Consider the following 20,557-nt stretch of genomic DNA (forward strand, 5'->3'; position numbering starts at 1 on the left):
GAAAAGAAAAAACAAGAAAGTCTAATTGCCTTTTGAAAAAGTGTCTTTGGGATTCTATTTTCTTGTATCTTTCATATATTTTGCTCAATTCTAAGAATTATTTCCCATATTTTGCATAATATTGCTTATCCTGGAAATAATTTGAGTCATGGATATGTAAGTATTATGCAACTCCCATACATTTAAAAATCTTCTGTTTTTCTGCCTGCAGGAGACAAACCCATTTTACTTTTAGGAAGAGATATAACTGAATGCTGAAGGATATGTGAACAGTGGATCTCCATTAGAAATGAATATAATCCCTTGCACGGATAAGTACTATTTCTTGAATTATAATTACTTTCTCTAATCTTTTGTTTCAGCTGCAAATTTAAAGTTTTTGAAAATGTACTAGGAAATCAGTTGAACTCTGGCTCTATTAAATAGTATTTAATCAAGTGTATAGTTTCAGCTAAAGTATTGTGCTCAATAAGCATATATGTATATTATTTCCTGATCACGTGATAACAAGTGATGTAGGACTTGTTAATTCATTGCTCACAGCAATAGCCCAAAATTCTTATTTGTATAATGCTCAATGGGGATGGGGTGTCTAAACTGGTAGAATAAGGAAGATGATCTTGACAGAAATGTTCAAGCACTGTTATTTGGGCATCAAGGAATAAATGTATATTTAATCTACAACAAATAATATTCGGAAAAGGCTCAGACATGTACCTTCCTAATTTACTGGACTATACTGAGGTGGAAGAGGTACAAGATAATCATACTTGTGATGTTCTATTATTATAATCAATTTCAATAAAAGCAGTTTTAGCCTTCTGGTGGAGTTGATTTCTTGTTTTGGTGTATCTAGTGGGTTGACATCAATTTTTTTTAAGTTTCCTTTTCTTTTTTTAAGAAAGACCAAACATCTTTCTTTTGTTATTGGAAATGTTTTATAATCCTCGGGGCGTCCTCCTTTATCTGCTAAACACTTCTTGCAGTGTATGTACAAATAACCAACTTAACAAAATGACATGATTCAACTAACAGAACAGTTGGCACCAAACATATCACAACCACCAGCAGCATAGCAGCCTTTAGTACATCCAGTAATTTTGCGTTCTTGCTGCAGTTTATTAGAGAACTTTGGAGGACAACTATCCCCAAATTTCACATCTCAGTGAGGACTGTTTATGGCAGGTTGACCAGCAGAATTTCCCATAAATCACACCAAAGTAACTGTCAGAATGAGTTTGCTGGAAGAAGGGGATCTAACCTCTTATTGTACAGTTACAATACAGAAATTGTTGAGTAATCTAGGAGAGTTGCCACTAGAGGAGGAGAGCAATGCATCTGCACTTTCTTCCCATGACTATGACAGAGTTTTCTGGGCATGTGGATGAGAGGACTGAGGTAGGGATGTGACATAGAGGGTAAGGAAGGTGACCTTGATGAAGATGTGCAAGCATTGTTGTCAGAGTGATTAGGGGTAAAACATATTTGAAGTCCATAACAGGCAGATATTATTTGGAAGAGACTAGACAGACACCTTCCTAATTCATTGAACTATAAGTAGCAGGAGGAAAAGGGACAACATAATGAGACTTGGAAGATTCTGTTATTATAGCCAATTAGGAAGATGGAATAGCGGTATCATGGTAAGATATCTAAGGAAGTTTCAGTGTGATGTGATTGCCTGTTTTGCTCAGCATGCAGACCTGGGAAGGTAATGTGTTGTTTGGGAATATAAAACCAATATGGGCCTCCCTTTTACAAGCTGCTAATATAACGACCCTATTCTTAATTCTTCTTTGAAAAACCAGAACCTATACTGATAGATGATTAACTGGTTTGGCCAATCTTTAAAGATTTGGATTATTATTAATAAATGACCATTACTGATTATAGCTGTTAGGATTACTACCATTTGGATAGGCTATAAAGTGACACAAAACAATGCTTTATGATGTTCCATTCTACAGAATGCCTCTGTTTTCATTAAATGAGAATTGTTCTTCACTATTCAAGGCCAACTGAATATTTTTAACAGATATATCTATTTTGTCAAATGTGTGTGGGAGCTTTCCTTCCTAAAGTATATATGAGAGTTTAAGACTGACATGATTTAAACATAGGTGTGATATTGTACAGTGTGTTAAAGTGCTCAGTTCCCACACATAATACTCACCAGTTGCAATTTGTTGGCAAACTGACTATTATATAATGTTCTTTATTTTGGGAAATAGGCTCGATCTGGAATAACTCTATAATATGACACATTTTTCACATTTTATTATGGATTTGTGATCACTATGCAGAAACCTGTAAGTATATTTGGAGCACTGTCTGCCATGTAATCTTTTAACTAATAATAAAATGTAGTATGGAAAAAGAGTTAAAATGAAACAGGTCTGAATGGGGAATAATACAAACAATAGAAATAGAACAATTTGGGTAAATATCCTTGACCAATTTGAGAGCTGTGAAGTAGATTAATTTCAGCCTTTCCTCTTAGATGCCTTCTCAAAAGAAGAGGGAGAGTTATCTCCTATAATCAGTGCCATTAAATGTAACTAAATTGTCATGGAAACCAAATGTGTGATTTCTTTTTTTAACAAAAGAGAAGGAAAATACTATCCTAACTTTCATTTGATGTTTATTCCTAACTTTCATTTGGTGTTTATGTTTTTTTTTTCAATTTTCAGATTGTAACATTTTACAAGGGGACATCTCGATGCAAAAGACTTGGGTCTTTCTAAATCTTTGGTACAATGTTTGGATTTTTTATCCAAATGTTTTATTTGGATAAAAGAGAGAAATGTCCAAAATGCAAAAAGACAGAACTCCAGAGCAACTCTTTGACTGTCTCCAAGCTTATTGTATACCATTTTTTGGGTGGTCTCATCCTACATCTTGGACAACAGCAACAACCATTCTATCTGATTAGATTTTTTTCAGTGAAGACTTAACCAGTGAATTCTATAAAATTGTCTTTTAGCCTGATTAGATAAGTATGTGGTAGAATGTAGTTGCAGGAGGGAGGGGCTCTTTCCCAGAGACTAAAGACATAGTGGAGTTTAGAATGTCTGGTAGATACGAAGAGGGTAAAGGTGCACCCCTTCCCCCCAGTTCATAGATACATAACTTTTGCTTTAGTCTGGCAAGATTCTGTTAGTGGGGGAACAATAATAAAGAACTACTCAGAAGTCATTCCACACGTCATTCTTAGTTCTTGGGGCCTAACAGAGTAACACATAGCATTGTGTTGTATGATAGTAATTATAATTACTATCCTAACTACTAACCGTAATGGATCAAGCTCTTAGATTATTGTAATTATTGCCATCAAGTCAGTATCAATTCTTAGCAACCACGTAGACTGATTTTTCCCAGGAAGATTTGTTCTCAACTTGCTCCTTTAGCTCTTCCATTGCTAAGGTAATGAAATCCATCTATCTTGCTACTGTTGTTTCTTTCTCTTTCCAACTTTCCCAGCATATGGAAGTCTCAAGATACAAACTTAATTATTCCTTTTCTCCCACCCCTTTGATGTATAAGACCAAATTAGCTATCAGTGAATATCATGACTATAATGAGAATGTTTCAGGACTTTGAACCACTTTCCCTTAACTCAAATTGCAGTTGCAATCACTGACTCCCAACTTGTTTCTGTTGTGGTGCCTCAGAAGTCTCCATTTAACTGTAGATATCTCTAATATATGATATTAATACCATCTTCCAATATTTGAAAGACTATCATAAAGAAGAGAGGGGTCAACCTATTCTCCAAAGCACCCGAGGGAAAGACAAAACAAGAAGTAATGGGTAGACATTTTTCAAAGAAGGATACAGCCTAGAATTAAAGAGAAATTTCCTGACAGTGAAAACAATTATTTCTTCTTACCTTCAGAAGTTGTGGGTGTTTTAATACTGGAGGTTTTTAAAATGAGATTGGAATTTTTGGAATGTTACAGGGTCTCCTGCTTGAGCAGGGGGTTGGACTCATTAGAAGACCTCCAAGGTCTCTTCCAACTCTATTATTCTGCATTCTGTAATTTGGTGTTATTAAAACTCTTTCTGCACAACAGGACTGAGCAGTCTATAGCCTATGGTTCATGTTCAGTTACTCTCACACTCTTACCTATAACCCTGGATACTCCCAAAACAGATGTAGAAATTTTGGTTGTGCTATCTCCTGACACCTTAGAAAATGCTCTTATCTTCTAAGCAGCATCATAGACCAGCTATCAAGTCTCTTCTATGACTATAACTTGACTGCCTCAAGCAGATATTGGCATAATGCTGTTTAGCAATGATTTTATCTCATAATTGGAAACAAGGCTTGATAGCCCTTGAGAAACTTTTCATGTTTATTAAGTACAAGACACACATTGTAGAATAAGATAAATGCAGTTGCTAGAAAACAAGGGCAATTAATTTATCTTTGGATGAAAAAGGAGATAAAAGAGAACAATGAAAAACTTTGCCTTTGCTTACTTGTTACAATGGCAAGCATGCTACAGCATTACGAGGAAGAGAATTTCTTTAGAAATGAATGAGATTACACCAGTGAGGATGATTGGGTAAGCTATTCATTGGTGAATTATGGAATTTTTCCATGAAGCTGATTTTTCATTCCCTGATTCCTAATATGAGTTAAAATAAAGGGAAAGGATATTCTTTTATAAATGAGCTAGATGTTTCCCCACTTAAGCAAGGTCTCTGTTCTGTCTTTCACATTTTGTATACATAAGTAAAATAAGGTTAAAGTCCTTTAAGGTCATGTCTTTTTTAACATTTTGGAAATAATACTTAGCTCAGTACTGCTCATATTTCATGACCATAAGTGAGAGGCTGCTTCTTGGGCAAATTTCCATCAACATTTGCTTTTTGGTTAAGAAAGACAGCTTGGAAAATATTAGACTGTACTCATTACCTCAGCTAATTTATTCCATTTGTAATGTCTCCAAGTTTTTTTAAAGAGCTACCATATATTTTTATTTTATTTAGTTTGTCAAACTTGTACAAGATAACCGGTATAAGTATAAACATGGACATGAAAAAGGGAAATGAGTACAAATAAATGGGGACAGTAGGACAGGGATGGAAGGCATGCTGGTACGCTTATGCACGCCCCCTTTATGGACCTCTTAGGAATTGGGAGAGGGCCAAGGCAGACAGTTTAAGGTTGAAGCTGAGGGGGTTAGAGGATGTAACAACAGTGTCAGGTAGAACATTCTAGGTGTTGACCACTGTTGTATTTGAAGTTGTATTTTCTGCAATTGAGTTTGGAGCAGTTTACCTTGAGTTTGTATCTATTGTTTGTCTGAGTATTATTGAGATTGAAGCTGAAGTGGTCATTGACAGATAGGACATTGTAGCAGACAATTTTGTGTACTATGCTTAGGTCAGACTGTAGGTGACATAGTTCCAGGTTGTCCAAGCCCAAAATTTTGAGCCTGGTAGCATAAGGGATTCTATTGCAAGCAGAAGAGTGGAGTACACTTCTTGTGAAATACTTCTGGACCCACTCAATTGTATAAATGTCTGATATACAGTGTGGATTCCAGGCAGATGAGCTGTATTCGAGAATTGGTCTGGCAAATGTTTTGTATCCCCTAGTTAGCAGTACAATGTTACCGGAGAAGAAGTTTTGCAAAATTAGGTTAACAACTCTTAATGCCTTTTTGGCAATGCTGTTACAGTGAGCTCTGGGGCTTAGATCATTTGAGATGATCTATTATACATAAGCTTTAGTTTTCATTTGAAAGGTAGCAATTTTTCTATTCATTTTTCCTCTATACAGTACCTTTCGTTTATGCAACTTACTACACTTTCATGCCTAGCATAGTAGATTTTACTAATGTTTGTATTTTTGGTGACCTAGTATAGATGTCAAAGAAACATTTGCAAACTGTAGCAGCCCAAACTACGGTGAATGACATGGAAATTGTCCCATTCGATCTAGCCGTAATAAATGTAGATGAATGCCAGGAGCTTTGCTCCATCTGTATCTGAAGAAAAATAACAGACAGAATAACAGACTTGGAAGGGACTTTGAAAGTTTTGTAGTCCAATTCCCTGTACAAGCAGGAGACACTCTATCATTCTGGACAAATAGTTATCCAATCTCTTCTTAAAAACCTCCAGTGATAGAGCACTCACAAGTTCTGAAGGCAATTCATTTTACTGGTTAATTGTCCACACAGTTAGGGAATTTCTTCTTAGTTCTAGGTTGCTTCTCTCTTTGCTTAATTTCCACCCATTGCTGGATGGAGACTTACAGGACTGTGAATTTGGTTCCATGGTTTCAATTTCATGGACCTCTAATTGAAACAATTACAGAAATCCAATTTTCTTCTTACAAACTCTATATGCAATTGTTATGTTGTAAATCTGCAACATAAATCTATGTTGTAGATTTATGAAGTATTTCTTTCCATGATTTTAGATGGGTTTGTTCAGTTAATTTCAAAGAACTCTCTGATCTCATTCTCCATTGATGTCTTGGAATCTTCGTTTTTCCATTCATTTATGTCTTGGAGTCTTCAGAGAGACATTTCATTTTCAAATTCATCTAGAGGGAAATTATTTTGCTAGTTGTTTCAGTATGTGGTCAGCTCCATGCGTGTGTGCCTGTGTGTATCTGTGAGTGAGTGTGAGTATGTGTATATGTGTGTGTGTGTGTGAAGATCAGGGATGTGTATATCTCAGTTACCACGATGAGCATATAACATTGAAAAAAGTAATCTACTGTAGTCACACAGAGATGTTCACTGGTATATGTTCACTTTCTTTTCTGAAATATGGAGAACTATTCCTCGTACATTACCTGTGACAATGCAGTCCCTCATTTTGGTTTTAATAAACTTGGGGTCTAGATTATAGTTAGATTAAGGATAAACATCAGTAGTGATGATAAGGTTGTGGATAGTGCTCCATAACCAGGATAGGCCAGAGTAGGAAAGGCAGGCCTATTTTCTTATGTCATTTTCAGAACTGATAAATGAATTCCAGAGTTTAATAAAACAAGAGAAATAGGGAATTGAAGATTGCCCAGAGACTTGTGTTACTTGGTGTCAAGTAAGAGAAATTTGGGAGAAAGTTGAAGGCTTAGCACTGTGTGAAAATGAAAAAGTGATTCATTCAATGGTGAAATAGACATGAACTGACAGAATGCATTGGGGGCTGCCATTCAGATTGTCAGTTTTTGTATTGCTGGGCAACTTGTGACTGACAACTTGCACAGCCAGAGCTCCAATCAAAGCTGTATGCAGAGAGTACTTTTGCACACAGATTGCACAAATGGAGTTGATGTTAGGAAAAAAAAAGTTTATTTCATTCTTTTATTTCAGTTATTTTAGAATAATAAACTTTTCTCCAAGTCAAAGAGATATTGGAACAGCTAAGCTGAAAAAGGATTAAACACAGATCCTCATTATTTCTTTGAAAATGTAAGTTGTTAGAAGATAGTAAAGCATCCAAATATTTCAGATTTTGTAGAGTTATTAAACCTATGAATAATTGCAAAAACCAAAATGACACATGCTTTGCCAAAGCATTGTTGACATGAATAGTAATCAGAATGATTAGGGAAAATTTGAATCATTCAGGAAAAGTTTTGGGGTGGTTTTGTGGGTTTCATTTTTATGTTTGGCTTATTTTTGGTTTTTATTTTGAAGTAGTGGAGCCAAGTCAAAGGAAGGCATTCTTTCAAGAGCAAAATTTTCAATTCTTCAAGGAGTATATGGGCAGATTTCAAAGCAAAAGATGGTTATGAGTTGTAGCATCTTTTCTCTCATGTAACATTTCTGTCAAAAGAGAAGCAAATCAGAAACTCATTGTGAAAAAGGAACAGCCTCCAAGGCACAAATCAAATATGAAAATAGATTTTTTTAAAAATGAGATAGGAAAGGTTGGCTTCTCTCGCAACATTCACCAAAACACAGAACATTAATCATTCTGCATTAATGGAAAATTGTCTTTGAACAGAATGATCACACATTCCTAGAGTCAAATATTAATTTCAGCTTCTCCACAAAGACATATATCAAAAGCAATGCTTGAGTAGGGTTGGGTAGTGTTCCAGATCTGCCAGCCGTAAAGTTAAGGCCCCCCTCTAAGTTTTTTTCATTATATTTTGCCCCCAGTACTTAAAACAGGCTTACTCGGCATAGAATCCTTTGGGCTGTCCTAAGATGAGAACTGTTTGAATTGTTCAATAGCCAGCACATTTAAATACTGATAGGTTAAGCAGGAACTCAGCCTGGAATTAATTCAGACTGTGTGAGACCGAACGTTTCTTTCAAAAGGCATTTGCAACATTCAAAAAGAGAGAGCAGAAATCTCAATTCTTTCACCTAGAGTTTGTAAAGTGTTATGGGTGATGTGATGATGAGGGCAGGGCAATGAGAATAATGTGGTTAAAACTGGGGGGAATGGGCTTGTCAATATATGAATGCTGAATTCTGGAAAGTAGCTCTAAATGTTCTAAGGTTTTAAAGATACTTTACTCAAGGGATAATGAAGTTTGATAGAGCTACTTGATTTGGTCTGCAAAAATCCTAAGGACCACTAGATGATAATCTTAGACTTTTCTAGCCTCTTTCATCTGGTGGCCATTCATATTTTTGTAGGCCATCCTATGATTTGCGATTTCCCAATAATTACCTTTCAAGTGTGGAAGGTAGTCTTACATCAGTAGAATAGAATCACACCAGGCGTGGGTTCCTGTACTGGTTGGTACTGGTTTGCTGCGTGTGTGCTTGCCGCACATTGCTCGCACATGCGCAGTTGACTAAAAAATGTTCTGTGCATGCTGGCAATGGTAGAAGAGACAAGGGAACCAGTTTGGGGGTATGGCCAGCCTGGGTCACTGCTGATTCTGCAATCCAGACCAAAATACCACTACCGGTTCAGACAAACTGGGCCGAATTGGGACCACTTCTGCATCACACAGAAAGCAAGGAGTATTGAAAAATGTGCAGGGTTCATCAACACAGTGTTTTCCCCTATTTTTCTAGTTATCTCTCCCTTAGTGAAATTATGTTCCTTGAATATTTGGAGGAAATAAAAAGGGGAATAGGGCTAGCATTTCAGTTTCTTCATGACTGAAGAGGGCTTAAAACACTTACATTCTTGGGAGTAAGAACGATTGAACTCAATGGGATTTCCCACAGAATATATCTCTAATATTTCCTTTGTGTACTAAACAAAATTGATATTTCATACATATTCTTTTCATGCAGTACAATTAAATTATCAATATTTGACAGTTAACTTAGTAATAGGGCATTTTTAAAAAATAGCTTAAGCAATGTAAAGTTTTGAAAGGTCAGGCCTTCTGATTAGGACTTCTGGAAATAAAAAGGTTATGAAAGAGCTTAGTGAATTCTTCAGAGCATTGTGTCAGTTATGGTGAATAGATATCCTTTTAACCTTCTAAAGTCAATTCTTTTGCAATCATTAAGTGTGCAATATTCATTTTGTTGTCCTCCTGCTCCTTTTCAAATAACTGGCATATAATTCAGAAGACCGTGAACATGTGCAATACCAATGAGGGTTCCAAGACAAAATTAATAATGAAATAACTTTTATCCAAATGAGGGAGCATAATTCAAGACAACCTATAATTACCCAGTGCTGCATTGAGGCTCCAGCTATTACCTGTATTCATCTATTGGCTTTCTGAAATGTTTTATGTATGCCAAATAAAAAAAGACGAGGGGTCCTTGATGCTCTCTGAGCTTGATTGTTTTCCTGCAGATGTTTCATTACCCAAACTAGATAACATCATCAGTGCTAAAAAGAGATGTACTTGAGTCAGTTCCTGGAAATTACATCGATCTTTTCAGTGTTTTGGAGAGTATTAAGGGAAGTGGTTTACCATTGCCATTGTCTTTTCTTTTCTTTTCAGTTGCCAGTCGAGCCAGCAGTAGAGATACCATAGATGGGCTGCATACATCTAGCAAAATATTAGATGACAGTAAATAAAATGTTGACACTGTCTTATAAATATTTGAGTAAGGATGGGGTGATATTTATTTGTTCATAAACTTAGAAAAGGACTGTAAATACCTTAAATTTTAAGAATTTTAATGACAGAATTTGAAATGGTTATACAAAGTGAATACCATTTGTTAGGGTGCATGAATGAATTCAACTTTAGATATGACATAGGGACAGAAGAATTTAAAAAAAGGGTATGATAAAATGGACACAAAGGTTTAAATAAATAGTTTTTAAAGTAAATAATCACAATGCAATCTTGGGAAGAGGTATGGATCAAATACATAACATTCATTCCAAATTAGAATCTAAAAGAAAATTGGTACATTTGATTTAACAAGTATATTTAGAAGATTATTTATTTCCAGTATGTTGGAAATATCATGAAGAAGGGATCTTTATTACATGTGGTAAATATATTTAAAAAACTGAACCCAATTTGGGAAATACATTTTGGCACCTAATATCCTCAGCTAATTTGCAAATATATGCAGAACATGCATAAACCTTTGGAAATGAAATTCAAAATGAAATAACAACTTTTTAATTTCCAGAACATATTAACAAGAAATATCATAATTATTGAAATACAGGCTTGTGGCAATGAGAATACATTTTGTCCAATATTGGAAGAAACATATCTGACGATATCTGACTGGGAACTTAAACTTGGAGAAAATGCAACAAGGATACAATTAACAACATTTATTCACAGCAGAGATTTAACCAAATTGAAGAAAAATGGTTTCTATACCCCATATATTACATATACTTACAATGTAGTCTTTAAAGGGGCCTAAATGTTTATAAACTTCAAAATTGATTAAAATATAAGGAAGGGGGAAGTTAAAAACCAAATAGCTTTTTAAACTTTTGTCATTGTTTTCTTTTTCTAATATGTTAAACAACAATAAGTAACAAGTCAGTGGAGAACTTAGTATCAAGTATTAAGCTTAAGATAGAAACCTTTATTATATAACAATAATTTAAAATATTTTGCATCATTTATCAAATGTACATTTGGCTCTGGTTGTAAAATTTAGGCAACTTTATGTTTATCCACATTAACATTTTAGAACACAGTTAATATTGACATAAACTTTATCTTTAAAGGTTTAAGTTATCCAAATCATCAGACTGTTAACCTCAAGTCAATACTATATAAATTTTATAGTGTCCAAATAATGCAATGTACTACTTTTGTTTTATAATAATGCAATAAAACAATATAACAAAAGAAAAGCAATTCTAAAGTTGACTAAAACCTCCTGTCCTACACAGTGTGTCCACATCCAGGGAATCTTATTTGTTCCATCCACAATGTAATAGCAAACTCCACTGATATGCTAATAAATAATTGTAGTGAATTGATAGAAGTCTTCAACAGAAAGAATAATATACTTCAAACTCATTTTTCATTATGCAAATCTTCAAATATCACTGTTTCCTAAAAGAATAGCTGAGGACTATTATTAGTAGAGCTTTTTTAAAAAACAAAAAACTAGGTATCAATTGTAGAATAATGATGGCTGTATTTTACTGCATTCGGTTTTTCTAAAGAGAAAAAAAAAGAATGCTACAAATTTTGCTGGATTCTTTGAAATTCAAAATTTAAACATTCTATTAATGCCAAAAAAATCCACATCCATGTCAGAAATTAAGTTTAAACATATAACAAATTTAAAAACATTCCATTTCAGAACCAGACCTCAGATTCTACCATTTTAGTTGATCCAGAAAAGTCAACCAAATGATTAAATGATACATTTTACAATGATTTCCTTGAGATGAATGTGTTTGGACCTTAAAAAAAATTCCAAGAAGTTTTGAATGAAGATGGAATATTGAAAAGCTTATAATGATGATATCTGGCTTTTCTGGGTTTAATATTGGGCCACTCAAAAACAACAACAACCCTGCTCTTCATTTCTTCCTCCCCTTTCTTTTCTTATGCTCAGAAAGCAAAAGAATTTGTGCTCATAGTCACTTTCTAAGATACACTAGCAAATTCTACTGATATGCAGCCTGAGTCTATATTCAGTAAACTAGGGACATGGATTGTTGGTCAGGTTGTGCCTGCATGCAGTAACCTAAAGCTCATCATTTGACTCAAGAGGTCTTAAAAGTAACAGCAGCAGCAGCACTTTTCAAACTTTGCAACTTTAAGATGTGAGGACTTTGACACCCAGAATTTCCTAGCCAGCATAGTGGCTGGGGAATTCTCAAAGTTGCAGTCCACACACCTTAAAATTGGCAAATTTGAAAAATGCTGATCTATACGATAGTAATAAAGGCTATATTGAAATGAATGTTTATATTATATAGAGATGTACAGAATTGCATTATAAATGACAAACCATCTGAATGCCTGTGTTAGAGAAGCTTATGCCTTTTAACAAAAGTTGTTGGTTGGAGAAAGTGATATGAGACTGCCTCTGATTGCAACTGCAGATTCTCTAAGGCAGGGGTCAGCAAACTGCAACAACATTTTATCTGCTGCGAGTTTATATTAATTATGCTTACAACCATCTTTTCCTGAGCAGACATGATAACACTACTAAATGCTACCATCTGAAACTAATTTCAATGATTCTTTGTATAAGAAATAAAACATTTCAAATTCTTGGATTGTGGACTTTGAAGGTTCTATAATGGAAATGAATCCTAACTTACAGTGCATTATACATTTGTTTGTGGTTGTCATTATTTGCATTATTTGCCTCAGAGGTAAATTTCAGGGAAGACTAGAAACGGAATATATACTAGATTTTTTAATGTTATTGCAACTGATTCCCCAGCTACAAATTACAAATATTCAAATATCTCTATGTGTAAACAAAGAATATGGGATGGATTTTTTTTCTTTTCTAGCCAGAATGCTCAAGCAGTTAAATCTTTTAACTGAATTGTTCCTTAAATAGTCTTTATCCCAATTCCTATTCTACATTCCTATTCTATTCAATCCTATGATGGGTTTTGTATATAGAAGGGAATTTTGATTCATTTCTTGATAAGAATGTATCAATATTTGAAGTTTCCCCATATATGAAAAGGAAAATATATGTGATCTATATGTGCATACAAAACTGAATGGTCTGGGAAGATGGTATTATACTGCCATGCTCTATGCTTAAATGTTTCTTGTGTTGTACATAAGTGTTCTGATTTTCTGACATCTTTAAGAACAGGCCAATAAACTCTCTCTATGCTGGAAAAAGCTGTTGAATTTTGCCATTGTAGATAGACAGATGAGAATTTTGTTCACTTCCAAGATTTTTAATAAAAAAAATTAAAAAGAAAATTCTTAAAAGTTAGCAGATCAGAATCTAATTAGATTGTTCAGACAGCCCCAAAGGACTGCTAGGTACATCAGCTTGAGATTCATGATGGAGGGGCTGTAAACATAGTTATTGCCAGTAGATACCCTCTGCATCACTATGATAATTATTCTGAAGGTGAAAAATTATCAACATTTACACTGAATGGATTATACAGAACCAGATTATATTCCTCAAGTCCAGGAGATGAGTAGCAAGTATCACATACTAGAAGACACTTTTTTTTAGCTCCCTAGAACCTGTCTTTCATTACACCAATGAAGGCTACTGATGTTCCTTCAGCACCCCATTGGACAGGAATGGAAAAAGGCAGAGACTGATGTGTGAGAAAGATGGATGCATTTCCACCTATAGCATCTCTTATTTTGTTTATACATTCAAAGTAAACAGTGAAAAGTTTTGCTATGTATCAGAAATAATATTCACAATCATTTCCAGATGCTTCTCATTCATATATATTAATTTTATTTCTCTCACAGTAGCCTCCTGTAAATTTTCCTCCCTTTCTATAGGGTAACTTCAGAAATTGAGTATGTTCCTTTGCATATGGCATGCATACACATTTATTGATAATTCTGCATCCTATATATAACACCCTGTAGTGCAATGTTCTAACAGCTGTGAGCTGTCCAGCTGCTCCTGGAGCAGTTTTTGCATTTGGCAGCAGCATTTTTGCTGGCAAGTGCAGGAGGTGTGTTTGTTTTAGTCTTGCTTGGAGCAGAAACAGACTATTTTTAATCCCAGCTAACTGTTTGGGAACACAAATTGGACAGAATTTGGCAACAGAGAAGACAAAGCTACCCTGAGATCAGACTAAATTGTAATGCTTAGAGGATCAAGATGGATTGGCATAAAAGGTTCTACCCAAGTAACAGGCAAGTGTAGACTATGCTGCAGTCACAACATTGATCCAACAATGAATGTCTTGAAATTAGATTTTTAGACTGGATACTCAGAGTCCTATTTGAATGTAAGCTTCCAATGGTCTTTCTCCTGAGGAGATCCATACTCGTGAAAAATCCAAGTTTTTACTTTCTAGAATTTTGTTCAATTGGCAGTTTCAAATAATTTGTCAGTGAAGATGGCATTATCAGTCCTATATTCATTTCCCAAGAATAAATTCCATTGTACTCAATAGGATTTTCAGATAGGTGGATATGAATAAGATGGTCCTGTAAAATATTTTTTTCTTAAACGGTGCTAGCTTGCAACAGCTTGTCACATTTCTTGTAGGTGCTATAGGAGGGAAAAAGGGAAAAGCAAAGAAAGTGATATATTGTTAGAAAAAGACATAATATTTCAATATTGTAGGTCACCGAGGTCTCTTTTTTAACTTTTAGAGGACTTATGTGGATTATCTAAAAACTCTCTAAAGGTTTGGATCATTGGAAGCTTTATTCAGGAAGGAAAGAAAAAGAGATAACAACAACAACAATAATAATATTCAAATACAAATGGATCATCATTTGGAGCACAACATGCCAGATATCACGGTTGTAGAGAGCCGAAGTGTACAGTTTATTGATATCGCTGTTCCTGGAGATGCCAGAGTTGAAGAAAAAGAACTAGAAAATATAATGAAATATCGCGACCTGGCCATCAAAACTATACAGCTATGGATGAAGCATGTAACAGTCATACCCATTGTCATGGGGCACTTGGCACCATGTCCAAGAATTTTACAAGATACATCAACAAATTGCAGCTTCCTGCAATAACACCAGCGGAACTGCAAAAAACTGCGCTACTCGGAACATTTTACATTTTAAGAAGGTACTTAGTTGATACTTAGGACGTTGGCAGCAAACTGTATCAACCATTAGCACCAGTCATTGATATTTGTAATGCATTTTTGAATGTTCAGTTGGCTGAGTTTCATGTTTAATGAATAAAGAATATAATAATAATAATAATAATAATAATAATAATAATAATAATAATAATAATATCAAAGCTGAATGCTGGAAACATAATTAAAGCCATTAATACACGGGCAGTTCCAGTGATATGCTTCTCAGCTGGAATCATCAACTGGACTCTGGCTGAATTGGAAAAAGTAGACCAGAAAACACGCAAACTTTTGAATATGTACCATGCTTTACATCCATGAACTGACATCGACAGGTTGTACCTGCCAAGAAAAATAGGGGGCAGGGGGCTATTGCAAATCCATCAAACTGTAGAAGAAGAAAAATGAAGTTTGAATGATTATGTGAACCAAAGTACAGAAAAATTGCTGCAGGCTGCGAAAATGGAGAATAACATAAAAACAACAGAAACAAAGGCAGAATATAAGGAAAAGCACTGGAAAAACATTGGAAGAAAATGTGATGACAACTTGACATGGACATGGCTTAAGATGGGAACTATCAAGAAAGAAACAGAAGGTTTAATACTGGCTGCTCAAGAACAAGCACTACAAAATAATGCCATGAAAGCGAAGATACAAAAATCCACTGACAACCCAAACTGCTGACTTTGCAATAACAAAGTCGAAACTGTTTCACATTTCATATGTGAATGCAGCAAAATCACATAAACTGATTATAAAGCTAGACATGACCGAGTTGCTAAATTAATCCAGTGGTCATTATGTAAAAAATATGATTTACCTGTATACAGAAAATCATGGGAACATAAAGTGGAAAAAGTTATTGAAAATGAGAAGGTGAAGATCTTGTGGGACTTTCAAATACAAACGGATCGTCATTTGGAGCACAACATGCCAGATATCACGGTTGTAGAGAGCCGAAGTGTACAGTTTATTGATATCGCTGTTCCTGGAGATGCCAGAGTTGAAGAAAAAGAACTAGAAAAAATAATGAAATATTGCGACCTGGCCATCGAAACTACACGGCTATGGATGAAACATGTAACAGTGATACTCATTGTCATTGGGGCACTTGGCACCATGTCCAAGAATTTCACAAGATACATCAACAAATTGCAGCTTCCTGCAATAACACCAGTGGAACTGTAAAAAAACTGCGCTACTCGGAACATCTTACATTTTAAGAAAGTACTTGGTTGATACCTAGGACACTGGCAGCAAACCGTATCAACCATTAGCACCAGTCACTGGTATTTGTAATGCATTTTTGAATGTTCAGTTAGCTGGGTTTCATGTTTAATGAATAAAATATATAATAATAATAATGAGCTTTACCTTGTTGTGGTGGAGGGGCTTGCACGCTCTAGTGATCCTAAGGGCTATGCTGAACAGCTGCAACCATATCAGACAAGATCTTGTGGGACTTCAGAATTCAGACTGACAGGCACTTGGCCTACAACACACCTGACATAACAATAGTTGAAAAGAAAAAAGTATGATTCATTGGCTTTGCAATACCTGGTGATACACGAAGTGAAGATAAACAGCAAGAAAAAAATCACAAAATACTGGGACTTGCAAATTGAAGTTGAGCGACTGTGGAAAAAGAAATTGTGTGTTGTTCCAATTGTAATTGGAGCTCTTTGAGCAATACCTAAAGGGTTACCTCACTATTTGGAAATACTAAATTTACCTAACTTGAACATTATGATGCTATAAAAAACCACTCTACTTGGAACAACGTATATCCCCCGACATTACCTTAACAATTCCTAGGTCCTTGGTTAGGACTCGAGCTGTTGAGCTACCAACCAGCCCAGATTCTTTGGTGTGAATCTCACCAAAGATTAACCAAACAACAACAACAACAACAATATTGTTTTGATCTCAATATGTGCACACACCTTGGAGAGATGAACAGTGAATCAGCAATGAAGATTTCATTGCTTCCAAGGTCTTTTTTTCAAGCTTGCTGGTTATATTGCCATTTATGTGACACTAAAATATCGCTTTCTATACCTGGAAGTGACTAATGAAATCACACGGACAATGGTCAGGAACCAAATTTAGAAAGGCTGCTTTACAGCCTTGCCAGGAGAATATAAGTGCTTTTCCAAGGGCATTTTGAGTAGCATTTAAAATGCTAAATATTAGATAAGAAGTGAGAGAAGCACCATATTTTTCCCTGCAAGAGCTTTTGGGATTGACTTGGTGAAGTGTGAAATGAGTAGCATACCAAGGAGATAACCAAGTTGACTCCTAATTATTTACATTTGAATCTTTTCCTGAGCCTTTCATAATGGAAAGGCAGGATATAAATACAACAAACAAATAATTTAAGGGTCCCTCTTTCCGACATATACAACTTGAATGCCATTTTACTCACAGCATTATACATCATAAAATCCATAGTGAGAATTTCCTTATGGGCCAGATCGATACGCCATTGTCTAGGGACATATAAACTAATCTTTTCAGCCTTTCATGTGCTCAGTGATTAAATTCTGTCAAATTTTGCAATCTAAAAATCTGAAAAGGTTTTTTTTAAAAAAATAAGTATGCATATGTCAATTTTTCATATGCCTATTTTTGTATATAGCTTATATAGCTGTATAGAATGTTCTTTGGAGTAGCTATTGCTTTACAGTTTTTGAACCAAAAGCTAAATTATAAAATCAGGAGACATATAAAATCTGAAGATTAACTGTGTTCCATTTATCACAGAAATCCAGGAAGTATGCAGACCAAACACTACAAATGTAAAACCCTGTCCCTAACATCCTTATTTTTGCCCTGTGAGAAACTGTGCTCTATATATCTTACACATTTTGCTCATCCTCAGGATTAAAAAAAACACTGGATAAATCTGCTGAGTTTATATGTGCATTGCTCTGAAGATAAATCAATGTATTATTATTATTATAATTATTATTATTATTATTATTATTATTATTATTATTATTATTATTATTATTATTATTATTATTATTATTATTATTATTATTATTATACGATTGTATCACAGCGGCCAGTTGTTTCGCCGGATTTGGCATTGATTACTAGTTGGGCCCCACCCAGGGGCCTAGGACATCGTAACGTATTTTTGTAATATACGTGCAGAACCAAGCAGTGCAGCTTTTTGCATTTGACTGATGGTGATTTTGTCAAGTTTTAACTGTTTTAAATGTAATTCCAGTGCTTTTGGAATAGCACTCAGTGTGCCAATTACCACTGGAATTACCACTGCTGGTTTGTGCCATAATCGTTGAATTTCAGTTTTTAGGTCCTGGTATTTCGCGACTTTTTCATGTTCATTCTCCTCGACCCTGCTATCACCTGGTATTGCGATGTCTATGATTGTAACCTTCTTTTTCTCAAACAGTGTGATGTCTGGTGTGTTATGCGCTAGTATTTTGTCTGTTTGTATACGAAAATCCCACAGGATTTTGACTATCTGATTTTCGGTGACTTTTTCAGGCTTATGTTCCCACCAGTTTGTTGTTGTTTTAATATTATAATTTTTGCACAAATTCCAGTGGATCATTTGTGCTACTGAATTGTGTCGCAATTTATAATCAGTCTGCGTGATTTTTTTACAGCAGCTGAGTATGTGGTCAACAGTTTCATCAACTTTATTATTATTATTATTATTATTATTATTATTATTATTATTATTATTATTATTATTAACAACAATAGGAACATAAAGTGGAAAAAGTTATTAAAAATGAGAAGGTGAAGATCTTGTGGGACTTTTGAATACAGACGGATTGTCATTTGGAACACAACATGCCAGATATCACAGTTGTTGAAAACCGAAACCTACAATTTATTGATATTGCAGTACCAGGAGACACCAGAGTTGAAGAAAAAGAAGTGGAAAAAATATGAAATATAACGACCTCGCCATCAAAACTATGCAATTATGGATAAAACATGTAACAGTGATACCAATTGTCATCAGGGCACTTGGTACCATTTCCAAGAATTTTATAAAATACATCAATACATTTCAGCTTCCTGCAATAGCCCCAGCAGAACCGCAAAAAATTGCACTATTCGAAACATCATGTTTTAAGAAGATACTTGGTTGATACCTAGGACACTGGCAGCAACCTGTATCAACCATTAGGACCAGTCAATGATATTTGTGATATATTTTTGAATGTTCAGTTGACTGAGTTTCATGTTTAATGAATAAAGTACAGTATATAATAATAATAATTTTAATGCCATTGGAGGAGAGTTTTGCAGAGGTTAAGGGAAGTGCAATAGTATCTAGGAGTCAGTAAATTGGGCCTACCTGAGCATTGTGTAACTTTGCAATGCATTTTATGAAGAGAAAGTTATTTTAAACCTTGACAGGAATGGGCTGCTGTGTCACAATAGAAATAGTAGATGTGCCTTCAGTTCTGCCTCATAATCCCTTGGGGCCATACACAGAAAATTGACTGATATTGGGTAAATATGACATTTTGAATGCAACCTGCATGCACAAAGCTTATTTTATGCTTTCCTGTCCCATTGGATTATGCTTCAATGTCCAGACTCTGCACAAAAAGCAGCATTGATTCACTTTTTGGGTCCTATTTGGGAGAATTGGATGTGACAGCACTGCTAATAAGACATGCAGGTCACATTTAAAATCATATTTAATCTGCTCTCCGAAGTGCTGATTTGTGGCAATATACCTGTATACAGTTTTCATCAGGATTACTTTATTTGAAAGTAAATAGATCTTGATAGATCATGATGAACAACAAACCTGTTATTAATTGGTGGTGGTTAATTCATATCAAATTTGTGCTATTTTAAAAGAAAAATGATCTAGTAACTAGACTTTTTTACAAAATAATGGCTAGGGGTACTCCAAAATGTTTTCACATAGGCACATATCAAACTGACATCAGAAAAAGACCCAGTCTTTTCTGTCAAGGGCATCAAGTCTGCCCTTTGTATTTACTTGTATTTTGTTTTGTTTTTTTAGAGTCCCTGAAAAATCTTTAGAAGTTGTTACCTAATTTTAATTTGAAGGAATTTAGTTTGAGTCTGGACTTTGAAACATAATCTAGTAGCACAGGAAAGCAGAAAAATGGCTTTGTGAATGCAGATTCCATTCAATGTAATTTCCTAACTTTTCATGTGGGAAAAAACTTTTATAAAAATATTGTTGTAGATTAATACTTTTACATGTATTTAATTAAAGTTACCTGAAAATGAAACAATATCTCATTCATTTGTCACCCTCTGTCACCCATTATTTGGGAATCAGTTCCCAGCATGCTAACATCAGACAGGATACTTCTTTGTGATTTATAGTTTCTACAATAATTTACATTGGTATGGCGATATAATACTAGTAAGGATAGGGTTCCTCTTACTTCAATTATGCCTA

General features: G+C 34.8%; 1 long non-coding RNA gene across 1 annotated transcript in view; it reads left to right on the forward strand.

Annotated features, from left to right (window-relative positions):
• The window catches only part of LOC309385165, a 49,577-nt gene that overhangs the window by 23,961 nt on the left and 5,059 nt on the right, over positions 1-20,557 (forward strand). Inside the window, exons 3-4 of the long non-coding RNA XR_014174163.1 lie at positions 212-2,309; positions 9,902-10,007. This is a non-coding gene — a long non-coding RNA (uncharacterized lncRNA). The remainder of the gene's footprint in view (positions 1-211; positions 2,310-9,901; positions 10,008-20,557) is intronic.

The sequence above is a fragment of the Natrix helvetica genome (genome assembly GCF_964273705.1).
Source record: "Natrix helvetica genome assembly, chromosome: 1".
Taxonomy (NCBI): domain Eukaryota; kingdom Metazoa; phylum Chordata; class Lepidosauria; order Squamata; family Natricidae; genus Natrix; species Natrix helvetica.